This window comes from Salmo salar, chromosome 01 (assembly GCF_965601325.2).
Source record: "Salmo salar chromosome 01, fSalSal1, whole genome shotgun sequence".
Taxonomy (NCBI): Eukaryota; Metazoa; Chordata; class Actinopteri; order Salmoniformes; family Salmonidae; genus Salmo; species Salmo salar.
In genome coordinates, this window is record NC_138291.1 from 42537852 (window position 1) to 42557459 (window position 19608).

The 19608-nt window shown below is 41.2% G+C and overlaps 1 protein-coding gene and 1 long non-coding RNA gene across 13 annotated transcripts in view; both read right to left on the minus strand.

Moving 5' to 3' along the window:
• LOC106601783 (gephyrin) overlaps positions 1 to 19608 on the minus strand; it is a 123282-nt gene that overhangs the window by 94356 nt on the left and 9318 nt on the right. The window lies entirely within an intron of this gene.
• LOC145878648 (uncharacterized) lies at positions 4363 to 5830 on the minus strand. The gene is made up of 2 exons (XR_014392154.1): positions 5096 to 5830; positions 4363 to 4869 (listed from the first exon to the last, which is right to left on the minus strand). It is a non-coding gene; the product is annotated as an uncharacterized LOC145878648 (long non-coding RNA).

The window sequence follows — 19608 nt, forward strand, 5'->3', positions numbered from 1 at the left end:
CAATTAATACATTTTAAATTCAGAAAATCCTGTGTTTCTATGTCAAACAGTTATATTTCATTATTCTGTGAATTATATAAGTGTAATATTGGTATGCAAACTCAAAATGTAATACATTTCAACTCTATATCTGACATGGTACAGGTGTATATATATTTTTAAGCCCATAACCATGTGTGAGGTGTATACTTTTCTTTTCAAAGTAGATTTGCTTAAGACTACCAAGAAACACTCTGTGTGACCCTGATTTAGTCCACTGCAGTAAAAAGGTTAAATGTAATACGTGCGTGTAATATCAGTTTTTATAGTTTACTCCATTTGCTATTTGAGTCTCTCGCTCCCTCTCCTGCTGCATGCCTCTTCCCAAACCAACCCCTGTCACTCCAGCACTTGTTGTCAGTGTTGCCAATTAGCAACTTCGTCGCTATATTTAGCGAGTTTTCAGACCTCTTCAGTGACTTTTATTGGTAAGAGGCTAGCGACAAATTCAGATACTTTTCAGGCTACCTTTGAGGAGTGCCACCGAGAGTTTCTATGGTTTTGATAGGATTTTGCAACTTTTCCCACTCAATTCTGCCGCAAACGAGAGTGGGAGAAGCTGTCTAACAGAAGTCACAGTAACGACCCACACAGGCAGAGAAGCACAAGGATAGGGGGTGCAGCTGTGCCACAGCAATGCAAATTGGTGCTGTGGTGTAGTCACGGCAAAGGCAAAACATAATCTAGCCACAAATCAGGGAGCAAATAGCGATTCTCACTGAAAAATTGTTGGCAACACTGCTTGCTGTGCCATTCACTCTGTCTGCATGTTCAGATGCAACAAGATGTTGGTGACAACGATGCTTATTTTCACTTTGCTACTCAATATAAATCAACAAGTGTTCTATAATTACACTTGTAGTTTGTGTATGTGTGTATGTATATATATTCTTACAAGTTGTGGCTAAAATAGTGTTTTCCGATAATGCTAATTGCTAGTTCTGGCTAGTTAGCTAGCGAAATGTCGAAATGTACAGTGTGTCAGAGCAAACGTATAGCCTGATACAGGAACGTCACTACAGATTCATGGATGGGGGGGGGGGGGGGGGGGGCTAAGCCTCTTAGGGGGGTCTGGCATACTCCTTCGTGTCCGTTTACTGTTAGCTACTTCTGTGGCTTGAGACTGCTAGCTAACGTTAACCAAAATGTTAGCTACAAGTAGGCCTAATGGTGCATGAACACTAGATAGCGGTAAATTGCCGCGTGCCGCTTAGGCCGCCCATTGTGACTCGCTTGTGGGCATGCTGGCAGCATATGGCAGCATGTTCGATTGTGCGTCAAGAATTCAGCATAGCAAGTTTGCTATTCGTTATTAAATGGGTACTGTGGCGTACAGCAGGTCAGCCACCAGGGGGAGACTCGTCGAGGCCTGGTGACAGACGGAGTATACATCACGAGGCGATGGCCCCATCTGCTCTCCGCCCAGGACTAATTGCGGAGTTGGTGAGTAATCAAGGGCTGATTGCTCAACAGCTGTACAAGCCCCATAAAGCTGCCAGAAGGGCAGCACACAGGGGAGGACTGGGGGAAGTAAGGTGACTTCCGTGTAGTTGGAGACGGTGCCCAAGCTAAGACAAGGGAGTTGAGTTTGTGTGCCCGACAGGCTACAGCAAGACCCGGAGCGCAGAAGACGGTATCCTTTGAGAGGGTCTCATGGGGAGACCTATCCTTTACTTTTGATTTATTATTTAATAAACACCCTTGAAACCGAGCTAATCATACTCTGTCCGTGTCTGATCTGTGTAAACGTCTTGACCAAACCCCCTGGTCTGCCACAGTACATAGTTCTATAGTAATATTCTCTAAGCACTCTGGTGACAAACAAACTTTGCTGCCCTGTTTCCAATTGTCCACATGGCTGGGAGAACCTATTCAAGTAAGTAAATACATTTTGAAAATGTAAAATAAAAACCGATGCATTATTAGCTAATTAGCTACAGTGCAGGCTAACTCAAATGAGCTGCTAAATGAGCTAGCTAGCTATCTAGCCAACTTCACATACTGTATAGATAGCTAGCTAAGTGAATTAAATATCACCAGCTAGCTAACTTCATATTAGCTAGCCATCTTGATGTACTTATCACAACAACAAAAAAACTCCAAATGCATTTGTAGGTAGCTAATATTCAGTGTGTTGCAATTTGACTATAATGAAGTCTGTTTCTTTTTAGGTTTTCAGATAAAGAGAACTATGAAAGCCTGTCTACATATGAAGAGGTCCCAATGAAGAGCAGTGGTTCTCTGTCCTGGTCCTGGGGACTCAGAGGTGCCATAGCACTGCACAGCTGATTCAAATGATCAACTCATCAAGCTTTGAGTGGTAATTATGTATTAATTTGTGATGCTATCCTTGATATGATCCTGCTGTTGTCACATGCACGTGTGTGCCCATGCATCTATCAATCCAATGTTATCATGATTCGTTATAAGGGATGTACTTTAGTAATCCACAATGACCTGGTGATGTAAAAGTCTAATAATTACATTGTCTTCCATATTCCTACAGATACCTTAACTGGAGATTCCTTCAAAACGATTGCCTACAGTTAACGTGTAGGGCACTAAGGTTGGGTGACCAGGGCCATCTGGGACTGCCTCCTGGAGGAATTCAGGTGTGTGAAGGCTACCTATGTCCTGCATAACTTCATGAGGATGGACACGAGGACCAGGAGGGGATCTGCAGCTCGCCGCCGTATGCCAGAGAAGTCTGCTGCTCTGCAGGATGTTTCAAGGATGGGGTCCAACAACGCAGCAATAGAGGCAATCCATGTGCGGGAGATCTTCACCTCCTACTTCTTCGAAGAGGGTGCTGTTCCCTGGCAACACCATAGACTACACTATGCACAACTAAAGGCTCTTTTAAGAGCCATTCATATTGCAATAAGAGTATTCTTCCATTTACTTAGCTATGTCAACTGCAGTTATTCAATTCACAGTTTCTCTCCCTTTGATTTCTACTTCTCAGGTAAGGGTGTTATGTCTGTACAAAAACAGGCTATTTTAAAATCACCCATATTGAAAATGTAGAACAATTAGACACCCTATAACCCACATCTACACACTCATGTATCAATCTGATTGATGGATTGTGTTGTGCAGTAAAGCAGGCTCAGGTGTATAACTGTGGCTCCTTCCACCTTCAAAGAATAGGCAAGAAGGCCAACCATGGAGAATAGTAAGACACTTCATTATTTCTATAACTATGCTATATTGTTTGTCCTTATGTGTCTGTGCATGTATTTCAGTGTAAAGTACTCTGCAGCCACTTAGTGTGGACACCAGGTGAGGCCACACACAGATTCCTGTTGAACACTCTCAACTACCTTATTTTCTCAATAAGTCTCTCTCCTTCACTTCATCCCCCTTTCCTTTTCTCCCTAAATCCTCTAGGTTATATCAGCTGTGTCAGTGAACCCCTCCTGCATCTGAACTGGCTACATAGAGGGCACAGCATGATCAGAGGTCACTTGGTGAGGTCAACAGGAAGTATTATTAAAGATATGCTTTACAATGAAATAGAGATGCAGTAGTCCCACAGTTAATGATCCAAGGTCAGTTTTGCGTTTCAACTCCTGATTATTATGATGACTAACAATGTTAGAATAAAAACATAAGGCTTAAACATGCTCTCTCTCAGTCTCTCGTCTTCAGATATGTTTTGAAGTGAGAAAGGATGCCAACCCCCCGTCCCATCATCGCCACCTCACCCGCTTTGAAAGAACCGTCGGGCCGACTAGACACTTATGTAATTGTGATGAACTGAGAATATTTGGGTTGCACTGTGATCATATGCTGCCTTCCCATGTTTTACCTTTGTCTTTTACATCTCTTTCTTCCTCTGTTATAAATGCACAACAGATGTGCATTGAAGTACAGATTGAACTCGTATTTATAATATAATAATAATGCATGTATATGTAACACTTGGATAATGAACTTCTTTCAATAAAGCGTTTCATATTCTCTATTGGTTGAAATTAAGTCTAATTTGATGAAATACTACACCTATCCTGTTTATCAGATCAATGCAGATGAAGGGCATTAGATAGAGATGAACCGGTTTGAGTATTTACATGATGCATGGGAAGTGCAGTGTACTGTTTTAACTTCTGTATATATTTATTACAAATCAGCCTTTAACTAGTTAAATCCTGTTTCTAGTCTATTAGCTACAATGGGTTACCATTGATGTTCCAGGACCAAGATTAGTAAACACTGTTGAAGTGTATAATTGTAATACATACATGCAGACACAGTGTCATTCAAAGACTGGAATTTGAAACTCCTGGTATTGGATATGACTGAAAAATAATCTCCAAGACATTCATACCTGAACTGCACCTTTATTTGCCAAGGTAGAGTACATGATCAGTGAATATATTAAAATGAACAGGCTACAATATGGGGGGGGATCTCATGCATGGTAATAACTACATGTATATAAGACTTGCATCCTTGGCACAAAGTTATATTATACTCAATCCATAGGCTTCATTAATGTCATTCAGACTGTTTTGAAGTTGATACAACTGGCTATGATAGCTGAGGTTCATAGCTAGGTTCTGAACTAACATGTATACCAAACATTTGGGTCGATACACAGATCGGCTAGATAGCTAGGCATACAGGTATTTTTATCCTCCACTACACAATAAGCAAGAACATAGCGAGTTATGTTATTTCATCTAGCTGCATTGCATGGCAAATGTCAGCAAGGCAAGCTCACAAAATTGTACATTCAATTTGCAGTAAATGCTTTAGCTAGCTAGATTCTTTACGTCCACTGTTTCACAAGACGACAGCCTGGTTTGCTGGTTGTTTCAGGAGTCCCTAAAACATTAAACAACCAGAATTACAATTTCATACTCATGTCACAACACCCATGAAGCTAGTCAGCTAGCTGGCTAATGTTAGCTAGTCATCTAGCTTGCTGAATCGCGATTTTCATAAATGAACTTTGATAAAAAAATATGCATAATCGTTTGTCTCTACATTAACATATTCCTCTCAACTGTACATTTTCTGCATGATTCGGTATGATGTTATAATCACTTACATTTGCTTCCATCCTAGTATTTCTGTCAGCCATCTTTGCTGAAGAAAGTCTAACAGTCACTAGCGCGTGCAGCAGCCTCTCCCAGGTCCTAGTGCCCGCAGGTAAGACATTTAAGATGCGATGGAACGGTTGACGAAAAAAAAAGAAATCACAGAGAAAATATATTGATCTATTTAGAAGGGGGCTAATGAATAGGCCTAGCGACATCCCTGGCCTGACACTAGTGCTGGTGTAGGCCTAAATCAGCATGTTGTTTGTGCAAAGGTATCTCTTAAATCTGAGAGGAATAGGCGAAGCATGAACATGTTAGCTAGCACTAACAAAACATGTAATGTAACATCTAATTAGGGTCCCGTGTGAAACACTGACGAACACTGACTCCTACCCGGTCACAATGATTCCTCCCTGGCTTTTTCATTCGTTGTCATGTCAAACAACAATGTATTCAAAATGTTGCCCACTATAGAATAAGAATAATCATTCTATTTCCATGATTCCAACAGGTCACCAGTTAATTAGGCCTAGAATTCTTGCCCATATCATGCAGCACTACGTGGAACTGCGTGGAAATTATAACACGAATGCAGGAAATGCAGAAATGGCTGAAAATGCTGTAAATTATTTTTGGTTGAAGTTGGATTGAACAGCATAAACAATCAGAATGGAGAAAGCCCCATTGAAATACCTTATAAATGTAGGCTGTTGCCACCCTAGGGTCATGAACTACTCATAAAGGATATTTAAAACTTTATTATTCAAATACCATTAAAAAGTATATATATATATATATATATATATATATATATATATATACTTTTTAATGGTATTTGAATAATAAAGTTAAATATCACAGTATATATATATATATATATATATATATATATATATATATATATATATATATATATATATATATATATATACTGTGATATTTTGCCAATATCGCCCAACCCTAGTGTGATGTGTGTCTTTATTTAGAACGGTAGGCACTATATGATAGGATTACAGTACAGGTCCCCTGACGAAGGAGGCTACAGCTGTGCTGCTGCAGCTGGATTCAGGAGATGCAGAGCTGATAGGAAAGTCTGACCTACACACATCACATTATTCTGCCTGGCCCTACACAATACTTGACAGAACACACACACACACACACACACACACACACACACACACACACACACACACACACACACACACACACACACACACACACACACACACACACACACACGATGAAGATAGAATCAAGACAAACAGACAGTAGCTACCTTTCTCCAAGGATGGTGTTCTGTGTGTTCAGGGCAGGAGAGGTCAGAGTTAACAGATGTAATCTCACTCCCTCTTGCTCTCGCTCGCTTTACCTGGATTAACAGTACAGCTGTTTGAGCTGAGCCCTCTCACTCCACCCCCGCTTGTCCCCCTTTCTACTCTCTCTCACGCACACCAAGCTAGAGAGGGGGGAAAAAAATCTGAGCATGACAGGCAAGCAGTTCTAGAGAGTAAAAGAAGTGGTAGAATGAAAGAGAGAAAAGGGGGGAGAGAGACCAAGATAAAGGAGAGACTGAAAGACTAAGTGTCCACAATTTTTTTTTTACCTTTATGAGCCCACATTTCACTCTCTCTGGACTAGTGTTACACGATATACCGATACTTAGGTACGTCTTCGATCCCCCCCTCTCCACTAAAAAAACAGTTTGGTACAAAAAAAATTGTTATAGAACATTTTTGGCCGATACAGATATCTAATATTTGCCTTGCTCTTCACTGGCTTGCCTAGTTAAATAAAGGTTACACACACAAAAAGTTATTTTGTTGGCATTTAGGTATGTCCACATTACCAGTAAAACATAATCAAAACCCATTTCTTTCCCTTACTTGCTGTGCTGTTTCGTTGTTCATTTGTTCAGTCGTTTCATTCTCAACCAGGATTCTATGGAACGCCGTTTGGGTCTTTGCGTGTCAAAAAAGATACACATCAAATAACACAACATAAATCTGTTTCAGTAGCTATAGTTAGCTAGTTAACGCAAATTTATAAGACAGTTCTTATTTGATTAATTGTGGTCGGACCCATCTATGTGAAGCTAGCCACAATAAGGATTAGCCCCAATAGTGGAATTTGCGGTTAGACTTCAAAATAAGTGATGCAAATGAATACAAATAGTAGAATTATGCAATACTTTTATTATTTGTATTCATTTGCATCACTGTCAATGACTCTTATTTTGAAGGCTAAATGCAAAATCCAATATTAGGGCCTAATCCTTATTGTGGCTAGCTTCACAACATACAACCCGGTTCGGTCGAGCCTCACTAGCCAGATGAGGCTAGCTTACTGCTTATAACGTTAGCTTTGGGAGCTGGCTAGCTATTTATTTTCATGAACTGAAGTTCAATTTCAATAGGTGAACAACAAGTGGCTAACTAGCTAATACTTACAAGGTTTCCTAAATCATTGCTAAGAATAATGAAAATGACTGCCATTTCGACTGGTCATTGTTTTCAGGCTGGTTGTATTGGTGCTAGCTAGGTACCAAGCTAAAGCTAGCTACCCCAGAAGTTGCGGTCGAACAAAACTATGCTTTATTACCAACGCGGTATTGTAAACACATCATTCGTGGCTGGTGTTTGCAGACGTTTTTGTACAGCTTTGACAGTGCTACTGTATCTTTTTTTGACATGCAAAGACCCAAACGGCGTTCCATAGTATGTATGTCGTGAAGCTAATAGCAGTGATGCTATTACTGTGTAACTCTGGTAGGGCAACATCTGAAAAATAGCGCACTTGGCAATGTGTACCGGTGCTCGACCAGTCGGCGAAAGCCAACATCACCCACGACAGAGAATGCTTGATTGTCAAGGGCTATGAATTCCATTATCTTGGCTTTAATGGATTTCACCTTTGAGTTGTCTCGCAAAAATGTTCTTACTCTTTCAAATGACTGCTCGATCCACACAGCAGACATTGTGTGGGCTAGGTTAGGAATGCTGTGTTGCACATGTAGCGCATGTACCTACGTTATAGAGGTATGCACGGTAGCTTTGACATCGGTTTTAACATCGGCGATACCAATGTTGGCACTTTTAGTCAATATCGGTCGATTCTGATATGTTCACCGATATATCGTGCATCCCTCGTACTTTTGTAAAATGTGTCTCACGATACTGAGAGGACCAAGTCTGTATCAGTACAGCTCCTTTATAGCGCGATGAGCAAAGTGCTCCACTTACTCATTTCATTGCTAGAGCTGTCTGGGCTGCATTGTTAGCTCCCCACTCATGTTGCACAGAAGTTAACACACTTGAATAACGCAACACGGCATAGAAATGTTGAATGTTCATTACTGTCGCAAAACAATGTCCATAGAGGCGAGCATACTTTACCAATGCAAGACGTTACCGGTAGCTTCCAGCTTTAAACGTAAGCTGCATTTCCTTGCTAGATTACAGCTGAATTCACTACCCTAGTACTACATAATGCAAAATATGCTGATTTCAAAGCCAAATGTTAATAAAAAACACTATTCATTCAATTTTTCCTCCCTCGCCATCTGGTTTCCACTAGATTCCATAGGCACAAAGTCAGATTCCACCAATAGTGTGGGATAGCCACCTGGGGCTTTCCTGCACCCCCCCCCCCCCCCCCCGAGTATCCCATTGGTTCCTGCACGAAGGCCCCCCAAGCACAGCATCTTTATGCTTGAGTGACACTTTTGAATGTGGGTCAAAGGGGAAATAAAAGTATTATCTGAGATTTTCGCCCCTGCCTCCCGCCTGATGTATGCCGGAGTCCTCCTTACTAGCTAGCAGGAGGCAGTGTCATTCGCTCCCACCTGCACTTACCATCGTTAACGGAACTGCGGGTAAACAATGCCCGACTGGTGGGGGCGAAAGTCAGTCTACTGGTTGCTTGCTAGTTAGCGACACCATGTGGTTGCTTCTTATATGCAACTGTTGTTGATCAGTAGAATGAAATAATATGTTCTCCTAGTAGTTGCCAATAATAGCAGTAGCTGACTAGTGGTGGCTATTCAGCAGCCTGATGGTCTGAGGATACAAACTACTGGCCAGTCTTTCAGTTGTGAATAGAACTAGGCTAGTCTACATTTTGATTTACCCAGTTTATCAACAGAGATTTAACATTCAAATAACTGACCATGTTGTTTTGTAGTAAGTTATGTTTATACAATCAAGTCAAATTGATTGCATACATGGTGGTCTCAAAAAAATGGACATAAAGATTTTCCAATCCAATGATATTGGGACGGCAGGTAGCCTAGTGGTTAGAGCGTTGGGCCAGTATCCGAAAAGTTGCTAGATCGAATCCCTGAGCTGACAAGGTAAAAATCTGTTGTTCTGCCCCTGAACAAGGCAGTTAACCCACTGTTCCTAGGCCGTCATTGTAAATAAGAATTTGTTCTTAACTGACTTGCCTAGTTAAACAAAGGTTAAATAAAAAACATACAAAATATTAGGGCTGACCCCATTTAGTCGATTGTTTGGGCTGTCGGTCGACCAAGATTTCTTTAGTCGAGCAATAGCAAAAAAGTAATAATTTTTACATGGTGTAAAAGACAACTGTCTGATTTACGTCTGTCTGAGTGGACTGATCCATTGTGGAGGCCATGAGGAAGGCACAGTTCATCACTCCAAGACGTGCTACTGAAATTGTATATGGTTATGTTAAGTAAGAACAATGGTGCAACACTAAGAAAAATTATATTTTTTAACAAATGCGCTTTCTCCCGCGTTGGATAGTGGTCGCTATCCACGGTTCTGAAACACATCAGTGTGTCATTTAATTGGCGTCTTTTCCTAGACCATGTTGCTATGTGCATAACAGCAAAGTTAACCAGCATATTGGTGTTGAGAACAAAGCGGCGGAGGCAGCAGCAAAGTTAGAAGATGAGAAAACAGCCCTTGCCTTAGTTGTCTAAGAAAAGTGAGGAGAGAGGAAACCAACTTAATTAAGCCTATAATCAATAGCCTAACTGTTAAAATATGCCTGGCTTTATAAAATCATCCATCCATCTATATCTATATATACACAGAAATAAGATAGATCCTGCTTCTGTTGCCTGTTTGAGTGTTTGTTTAATAGTCTACTGATTCTGTGAGCACCCCTTACGCAACCACAACATGTCAGATGAACAATTTCACTAATTCAGCCGTTTTTAATCTGTGCTATGCTTTAATAAAGGCTTTACACTTTTTTTCTCTCGTTAGAATAGCCTCTAGTATTATTTATCATTTATTAAGTGACGTTTACTCTGTTCCAAATTGTCAGAAAAATAATACTTATAATAACAATAACAACCCTCCTTTTTCTTGATCTCCTTATTGTTATTATTATGATCATCAATATAATAATGTCATTATCATTAGTAGGCTTAGTATAGCAGCCTTGTATACCATCATTGAGCTGTAGGCCTAAGAGCACGTCCTGGTTAGTCTTAATACCTCTCTGGTAGGCTTATAACTTATTTTGTGTTTACATCGTTCCAAACGGTCAGAAAAGTTATATTGTAATTTAACAGCACCAGTATGGGACACATAATATGCACGCAGTGCCTGCTCCTTACCTTCTTTTTCTAGATCTCCAGTATTTTCCACAATTAGTCAAATTTATTCCACACATCTGACTTCCCCTTTACCTCCTGAGCAACCAGTAAACATTCCCGTGTTTCGAGTTTATTTTTCACGTCCACTGCATCCATTTTGCTGTCAATGTGTGACGGTGTTCAAAGTTTGTTTATAGCCAATTTATTGATGTGATTATGATTGGCTATAAGTCAGGCCCTATTGATCAGGTGCATGCAATGAATACATGTCACGTAAAGAGAGCAAGGATTGAGGGAACAGGGAATGTTTTTCCTAAACAAATTATGGATTTCAGTAACAGAACTTGTCAGTCAGAAATGGCTGTCATTTTTTTGCAGCTTCAGCAACACGGATATCGCGATAAACACTGATGTTCTGTGGTGGTCGCTGCAGAAGGGAGGCGAGAGAGACAACGGGTGCTAGTCACACATTCACTCAGCCCGGCACAATCAAATCAATTGCGGTCAGACTCCCTCTAGTCATATGCTCAGTGCATATAGTTGATTTGATTAAAACACATAGGATGTGTGTATATATGGAAAAATATTCGACTAAGATGTTTTTTTTGCCCTAAATGATACTGAACTCAAAACAGAGCACTAGCTGTCTGGATCAAGTACCATTCAGTGACTTTGGCTAATACGCCCAAATTCAGGTATCGTGACAACATTACTCTGGACAGCTGCATGAATCCCTGCTTTCCATGCTGCTACTGACTGTTTGAGCTAGAACCATGGGCTATCTCCAGTACCTGTGTGTTTGGCTGGGGGTAGGGGGGGGGGGGGGGGGGGGGGGTCTGAACAACTCACCATGACCTCCATGCCAGGCAGCATATACCTGGCCATCCCCAGGCAGCCCACACCCCCAGACTAAAAGGCCTCTTTTGACCCAGAGTAATGTGGACTATAAATCATTGATACACCTCCTTCCCTAGTCCTGATGTTACTATGACAGGACAGGAGGGAAAGGGAGTGCTCTTCTATGTCCACAAAAAAATATATTGGTAATCTCTGCAGGGGGTTGGAACTTGGAATGGCAGAAAATTCCAACATGTAAAATCCACGAGGAGGAGTAAGTAAGTGCACACTCCTAAGAGAAATGCAGATAGAGAATCAGACCACGTGCGGCTAGGGTCACGGGTCTTGGTAGCATCAGGTTAGAAGGAAACAGACTCTCCTTAGCATCAGTGTTCAGCTTAGTGCTCAACTCCTGTAGGTCATAGTCAGTGGCTCAGAGAGATACTGGACTCTCACCACATTAGTCATGTTGAATGACATACACTAATACAAAAACAAATTAGGGTACAACTAAAGCATATCTGATTGACTGTGACCTCTTCCTACTTCGCCTTCCCCCATCTATCCTTAACTAAATTGTTGTGACGTTTAATAATCATAATAAACAGTCAAATTACTAAGCTGTGGCTGTGCTGTCAGGGTGATTTAAAGCTGAGGAATAAAGCAGCAGAAAACAACAGGAGGAAAAGGCTGAACTAAAATGGGCTGCCTCACTCTTTAAAGCAACTACCCACACTAACTAACTGACTGACTCACTCACTAAGTAACTAGGCCAAAACATAAGAGCACTGTTAGAGCAGGCTGGCATCATGAGGTGGTGAGGAAAGACCAGGGGGTTAGGCATTGAGCCTTCTTTCCTTGTTTTCTTTCTCCAATCCTTCTCTGTGACTTAGGCACGTGGAAAGGAGTATGACTCATCACTACTCAACATACTGAATCCCAATGAGTCCAAAACTAATTTGCACACACACACCCACAATCCATATCCTCCCACCCACACATTGGTTTTGAGGATATAGATTACTGAGGGATTAAGGATGGGTGAGGATTTTAGCCCGGATACTCTTTTTGTTGTTGTCTTCCTCTGCCACCCCTGTGTGTGTGTGTGTGTGTGTGTGTGTGTGTGTGTGTGTGTGTGTGTGTGTGTGTGTGTGTGTGACCTACGAGGACTGAGCTGCCACCGTGCTGTCGAGAGAAAGAGAGCGAGGAGACCGAGGGGAATAGAGAGAAGAAAAAGAGCGAACGAGGGGGAGAGAGGGAAATAGAAAGTGTGTAGGGGGAGACAGGCAGAGCAGAGGCACTCACGTGACAGCAGCAGAGAGCAAGAATGCACCCAGCATGCTTGTGACCCAGCACAGCTCCATTCACATCCTAATGGACTTAACACGCCTCTGATCCTTCCATCCGCCCGCCTGCCACCCAGGCAGCAGCACTCTTTCAGTCTCTTGCTCTCCTTCCTTTCCCTCGCTCTCTACCTCTTTATCACAAAGGCACTCCACCAGGGCAGGGAAGAAGGGAGACTAAGGGCCAAACTCCAGTACTCACACTGCGTGGCTGGGTCTACAATACACTGCACTACACACCAGCGACCACAGTATCCCAATGAAACCTAGTTCTAACAGAACAGCAGCGATCACAGTGAGGGGTCAGGGAGAACATTGATTATCCCTCCTGACTGAAGAGGTCACATTGTCACTGTATCAAATCAGTCACAATGCTCTGATTCAGATCCCATACAGTAGCAGAGTATGGAGATAGACTATTTATCCCTAAACACATGTGCCTGTGAATGCTCACACAGCAGAACAGAGATACTCAAAGCTGGCCCAGGGGCCATTCGAGAAGATCTTCCAACCACCAACACCGAGTACGTTTACCTGCACAGTAATCATTCAATATTAAACTGATTATGCTATGAGCCAGGTTATGCAATACTCATGTAAAACTTTACTCCTTTTATCTAAAAAAATAATAATAATAAAATTTTACAAAATTTAAAAAAAGAAAAATACAAATAAAAAAATTAGGCACATGGTCAAAATATAAAGAAGCATACGCTGATTAAAACACCTGGTGTTCTGACCAATTTTTCACATTACTGGGAAATGTAAACACCTTAAATCAGCATTCCAGCTGTGTATTTGATCTGGGCATGTGCTAGCACCAGCCAAGTGAGCCTCCCTCTTTAGTGCGAGTGAAGTGAGTTCGGAACAAATTAATGTATGCATCTTAGAAGTAGTTTTCACATACAAACTTTATATGTCCGAACTCAGAATCAAATATGGTTCCCAAAAATAACATAGGTCGCTGTGGTAGAACATTTATTTTGATTGGTGATTTTCTGCATTTATCAGAGTGCCATCAGGTAGTGGGATTTCAGATGTGTCCATGTAAACACGACTATTAGGGAAAACGATCTTCTTGCAAAGCATGTAAATGTTTTAAATCAAAACTATTATATTAATTCTGACTATCCACAATAAATCACATTATTGTGTGCATGTAACCGTACTCAATGATGTAGTGTTAACATAGATGCTTTTGGGGCTTAGCTATGTCATTAGGTAGCCTATAGGGCCATAGAGCTAGTAGCCAGGCAAGCAGACAGGCAGAAAGTGGCAGCGAAGAGCAACTCGGAGTGCTCTAAATATACAATCGTGTCATGAAGACATGCTCTGCGGCGTTACACATTTATGAATGAGGCATGTACTGCCTCAAGAGCATCGTCCGACCCCATAGGCACTGCTACCCGAATCCCACCCTACCAATAACAACAGCAGAGAGAAGAGACCTTGGGAGCCTCGGGGCAAGGGCCAGGTTAGTGGTTTAGCCAGTCTAAAAGGCTACAAGCACCTCCGGCTCTAGGAGCTCATTACGTCCCTTATGGAAAAACCACATGAATTTCACGTCATCACCTGATTTCATGTGAAGTTAATGTGAAGCAACATGTGACAACGATCTTGTGAAATAAATGTGACAATAAAGATACAACATTTCAATATGTGATATCAATACACTACATGTGACAACATTTGAGCACGTGAAAACTTGATCTTGTGATTTTTCTTTTTACAACATGGGGATGCAACATTTCAACATGTGATCCCATGAAATTACGTGACAGCATTTGAGCACATGTGAAAGCCGATTAGCCGAGATGTCAAACGTCTTTTATAATACCATACTTTAAAAGGCGTAATTTACATTATTTCAATGTTTAAATAGTGATGGTACCCAGCAGGTTGTGTGTAGTTCCCGGTTTGTTCCGAGGACGTTATTAGGATGTTCTCAGAACGTTGTGTCATTGTCCCCTGGAGGTTGTCTAGTTGCAGTGAAAATTCGGTAAATCTACAACTAGTTACTGTATTTGTACAGCTAAACTCAGGTGTTAATGTTAAAGGACAGTATGCTGCTGATTACTTGGGACTCAACCTCACTTGGGATTGGAACTCACAACCTCTTGGTACAGTAGCTAGCTACCTGAAGATCCTATTGCGCCACCAGGTCTATGGACATAATGGAGATTGGCGATAAATATATAGCCAATAATATTTCTCTGCACTTGTCCTAAATTTCAGTAAAAATAAAAATGTACATCAACTTGGTGATATTTCTATAAAATGACAGTATGCTTCTGCAATCTGATTTTAATTACTGTAAAAACTTTGAACTAATAACCCCTTGCTTGCTAGCAACCTGTAATGTCCTGCTACAGTGCAGCTACACCACCAGATCTGTGAGCATAAAATATATGGCCACAGACTTATTGGCAGAAATGCATTTCTGCACTTTGCTAAAAACCTGCCCAGATTCAAGTAAATAATTGTACAATTATCACCACCAACATTACATGAACATAAAACTAGCAGTGATCAAGGACACTTGACAGAGTATTCAATAATTCTTTGTGGATTTAAACTTGCAACCTCTTGGTTGGGAGTGTCTCGTTCTTTCTGCAGGTCCATACTTATTACTTGGAACATATATTAACACAGTTTAAAAAATAAGGGTATGGTTAGGGTACAGTGTTGTTCCCTGGGGTACAAAAAGGGAAACTTCCCAGCTACACATATAAACTCACGATACAGTTCGGTACCTTGTAGGTATTGGACATTTTTCTACCCATTATCTTGAATAATAAGGTACGCTCATTACTGTGCTTTAAAATATAGCCCGGGGCAATGTACTGGTTGGGGCTCATTAGCATATTTGAGGGTGTGGTAAAACAAACGTGTGTTTGTGCCAACTGTCAGTGGAAGTGTTGGAGCAGTTTGAGTGTTTGATGGTTATGCTGATACAAGTTGAGCAACTCTTAACACTGTTCTGCAAACTTTAACCTGTTGGGGATAGGGGGCAGTATTTGCACGGCCGGATAAAAAAACGTACCCGATTTAATCTGGTTACTACTCCTGCCCAATAACTAGAATATGCATATACTTATTGGCTTTGGATAGAAAACACCCTAAAGTTTCTAAAACTGTTTGAATGGTGTCTGTGAGTATAACAGAACTCATATGGCAGGCCAAAACCTGAGAAGATTCCATGCAGGAAGTGGCCTGTCTGAAAAGTTGTGTTTCATCTTGGCTCTTTTTATTGAAGACTGAGGATCTTTGCAATAACGTGACACTTCCTACGGCTCCCATAGGCTCTCAGAGCCCGGGAAAAAGCTGAACGATATCGAGGCAGGCTCTGGCTGAAACACTTTATCGCGTTTGGCAAGTGGCCGATCAGAGAACTATGGGCTTAGGCGCGTGCACGAGTCGACCGAATGCTTTATTTTCTTTCGTCTGTTTACCTAAACGCAGATTCCCGGTCGGAATATTATCGCTTTTTTATGAGAAAAATGGCATAAAAATTGATTTTAAACAGCGGTTGACATGCTTCGAAGTACGGTAATGGAATATTTAGAATTTTTTTGTCACGAATTGCGCCATGCTCGTCACCCTTATTTACCCTTTCGGATAGTGTCTTGAACGCACGAACAAAACGCCGCTGTTTGGATATAACGATGGATTATTTTGGACCAAACCAACATTTGTTATTGAAGTAGAAGTCCTGGGAGTGCATTCTGACGAAGACAGCAAAGGTAATAACATTTTTCTTATAGTAAATCTGACTTTGGTGAGTGCTAAACTGGCTGGGTGTCTAAATAGCTAGCCCTGTGATGCCGGGCTATCTACTGAGAATATTGCAAAATGTGCTTTCACCGAAAAGCTATTTTAAAATCGGACATATGGAGTGCATAGAGGAGTTCTGTATCTATAATTCTTAAAATAATTGTTATGCTTTTTGTGAACGTTTATCGTGAGTAATTTAGTAAATTCACCGGCAGTGTTCGGTGGGAATGCTAGTCACATGCTAGTCACATGCTAATGTAAAAAGCTGGTTTTTGATATAAATATGAACTTGATTGAACAAAACATGCATGTATTGTATAACATAATGTCCTAGGGTTGTCATCTGATGAAGATCATCAAAGGTTAGTGCTACATTTAGCTGTGGTTTGGGTTTATGTGACATTATATGCTAGCTTGAAAAATGGGTGTCTGATTATTTCTGGCTGGGTACTCTGCTGACATAATCTAATGTTTTGCTTTCGTTGTAAAGCCTTTTTGAAATCGGACAGTGTGGTTAGATTAACGAGAGTCTTATCTTTAAAATGGTGTAAAATAGTCATATGTTTGAAAAATTGAAGTTTTAGCATTTTTGAGGAATTTGAATAACGCGCCACGGGTTTACACTGGCTGTTGAGTAGGTGGGACGCAAGCGTCCCACCTAGCCCATAGAGGTTAAGAGAATGTGCCAATATTGAGCTGCACTGTAAAGAGGTTATTATTTAAAAAAAAGTATAACTCAATGGCAACTTGTTGCTGTGAATTTGTCAATTCTTAACTGGAAACTACTCGTCAGTAAGTTATTATAAAAAGGTCACAATAACTGACAAAACATTGCCAGCAACCTACAAGACACTTACTGCCACTAGCAATCCTTGCCAGTAACCTACTGTGCCTTCACTGACATTTCTGTTGACAACATGCACATTACTTGCTGATTGGCAGCATACTGTAGCAGCGTCAGCCTTTCATAAGATTGCAGGAGTGGCTTATTTGAGGCGTCGCTTCAGCTAGCTCTTTTTGGTCTCCCATGAGAGGGAAAGTCATCCCAATGTGCTCTGTTGTATTCTGTTCATAAACATTAAGCTTGTACACTGTCAGTGCATGTGATACCAAAGAGCCATGTTATTGTAATACTCACTTTCCTACCAGACCGTCAGGTCAGTGAACAGGCAGATTAGCTACAGTAAATTACTGTGAATTATACAATAACCCACATGCAATTAGTTAATAGTAAGTTATTGAAAAATAAACATTAACTTCCTATGAAACAGCTGCCATTAAATATTTTGGAAGTAGCACATTAACCTCTAAATAGTGCAGCTCTGGATTGCTACAAGTTCTTTACAAAAATTGCAGAAATCACAGCGTCAAAAGTGGTGCTCAACCAACAACATAACAATAAAACCGATATTAGCTAAAAATGACAACATCGGCCTGATGTCTAGTTTAATGCTGATGTGCATAACCGATGTCAAGGCTGACATGCAAAGAAGATCTCCACCCCGCTGACCCTCAACACTGGGGCCCCACAAGGGTGCGTTCTCAGCCCTCTCCTGTACTCCCTGTTCACCCATAACTGCGTGGCCATGCACACCTCCAACTCAATCATCAAGTTTGCAGACGACACTACAGTAGTAGGCTTGAATACCAACAATGACGAGACAGCCTACATGGAGGAGGTGAGGGCCCTCGGAGTGTGGTGTCAGGAAAATAACCACACACTCAACATCAACAAAACAAATGAGATAATCGTGGACTTCAGGAAAAAGAAGAGGGAGCATTCCCCCATCCACGTCGATAGGACAGTAGTGGAGAAGGTGTAAAGTGAAGTTCCTCAGCGTACACATCACAGACAAACTGAAATGGTCCACCACGCAGCAGCTCCTCTTCAACCTCAGGAGGCTGAAGAAATTTGACTTTTCGCCTAAAACACTCAAACTTTTACAGATGCACAAATCGAGAGTATCCTGTCGGGCTGTATCACTACCTGGTATAGCAACTGCTCCGCCCACAACCGCAAGGCTCTCCAGAGGGGTAATGCAGTCTGCACAATGCATCACCGGGGGAAAACCTACCTGCCCTCCAGGACACCTACAGCACCCGATGTCACAGGAAGGCCAAAAAGATCATCAAGGACAACAACCACCCGAGCCACTGCCTGTTCACCCCGCTATCATCCAGAAGGCAAGGTCAGTACAGATGCATCAAGGCTGGGACCGAGAGGCTGAAAAACAGCTTCTACCTCAAGGCTATCAGACTGTTAAACAGCCACCACTAACAGAGTGGCTGCTACCAACATAGAGACTCAAATCTCTGGCCACTTTAATAAAAGGTATCACTAGTCACTTTAAATAACGCCACTTTAATAATGTCTACATATCCTACATTACTCATCTCATATGTATATACTGTACTCTATACCATCTACTGCAGCTAGCCTATGCTGCACAGCCATCACTCATCCATACACATTTACACTACCGTTCAAAAGTTTGGGGTCACTTCGAAATGTCCTTGTTTTTGAAAGAAAAGCATATTTTTTTTGTCCAATAAAGTAACATCAAATTGATCAGAAATACAGTGTAGACTTTGTTAATGTTGTAAATGACTATTGTAGCTGGAAATTGCAGATTTTATTATTATCAGCCACCATCACTCCTGAGTTCCAATGGCACGTTGTATTAGCTAATCCAAGTTTATCTTTTAAAAGGCTAATTGATTATTAGAAAGCCCTTTTGCAATTATGTTAGCACAGCTGAAAGCTGTTGTTCTGATTAAAGAAGCAATTAAAATGGCCTTCTTTAGACTAGTTGAGTATCTGGAGCATCAGCGTTTGTGGGTTCGATTGCAGGCTCAAAATGGCCAGAAACAAAGAACTTTCTTCTGAAACTCGTCAGTCTATTCTTGTTCTGAGAAATGAAGGCTATTCCATGTGAGAAATTGCCAAGAAACTGTAGATTTCATACAACGCTGTGTACTACTCCCTTCACAAAAC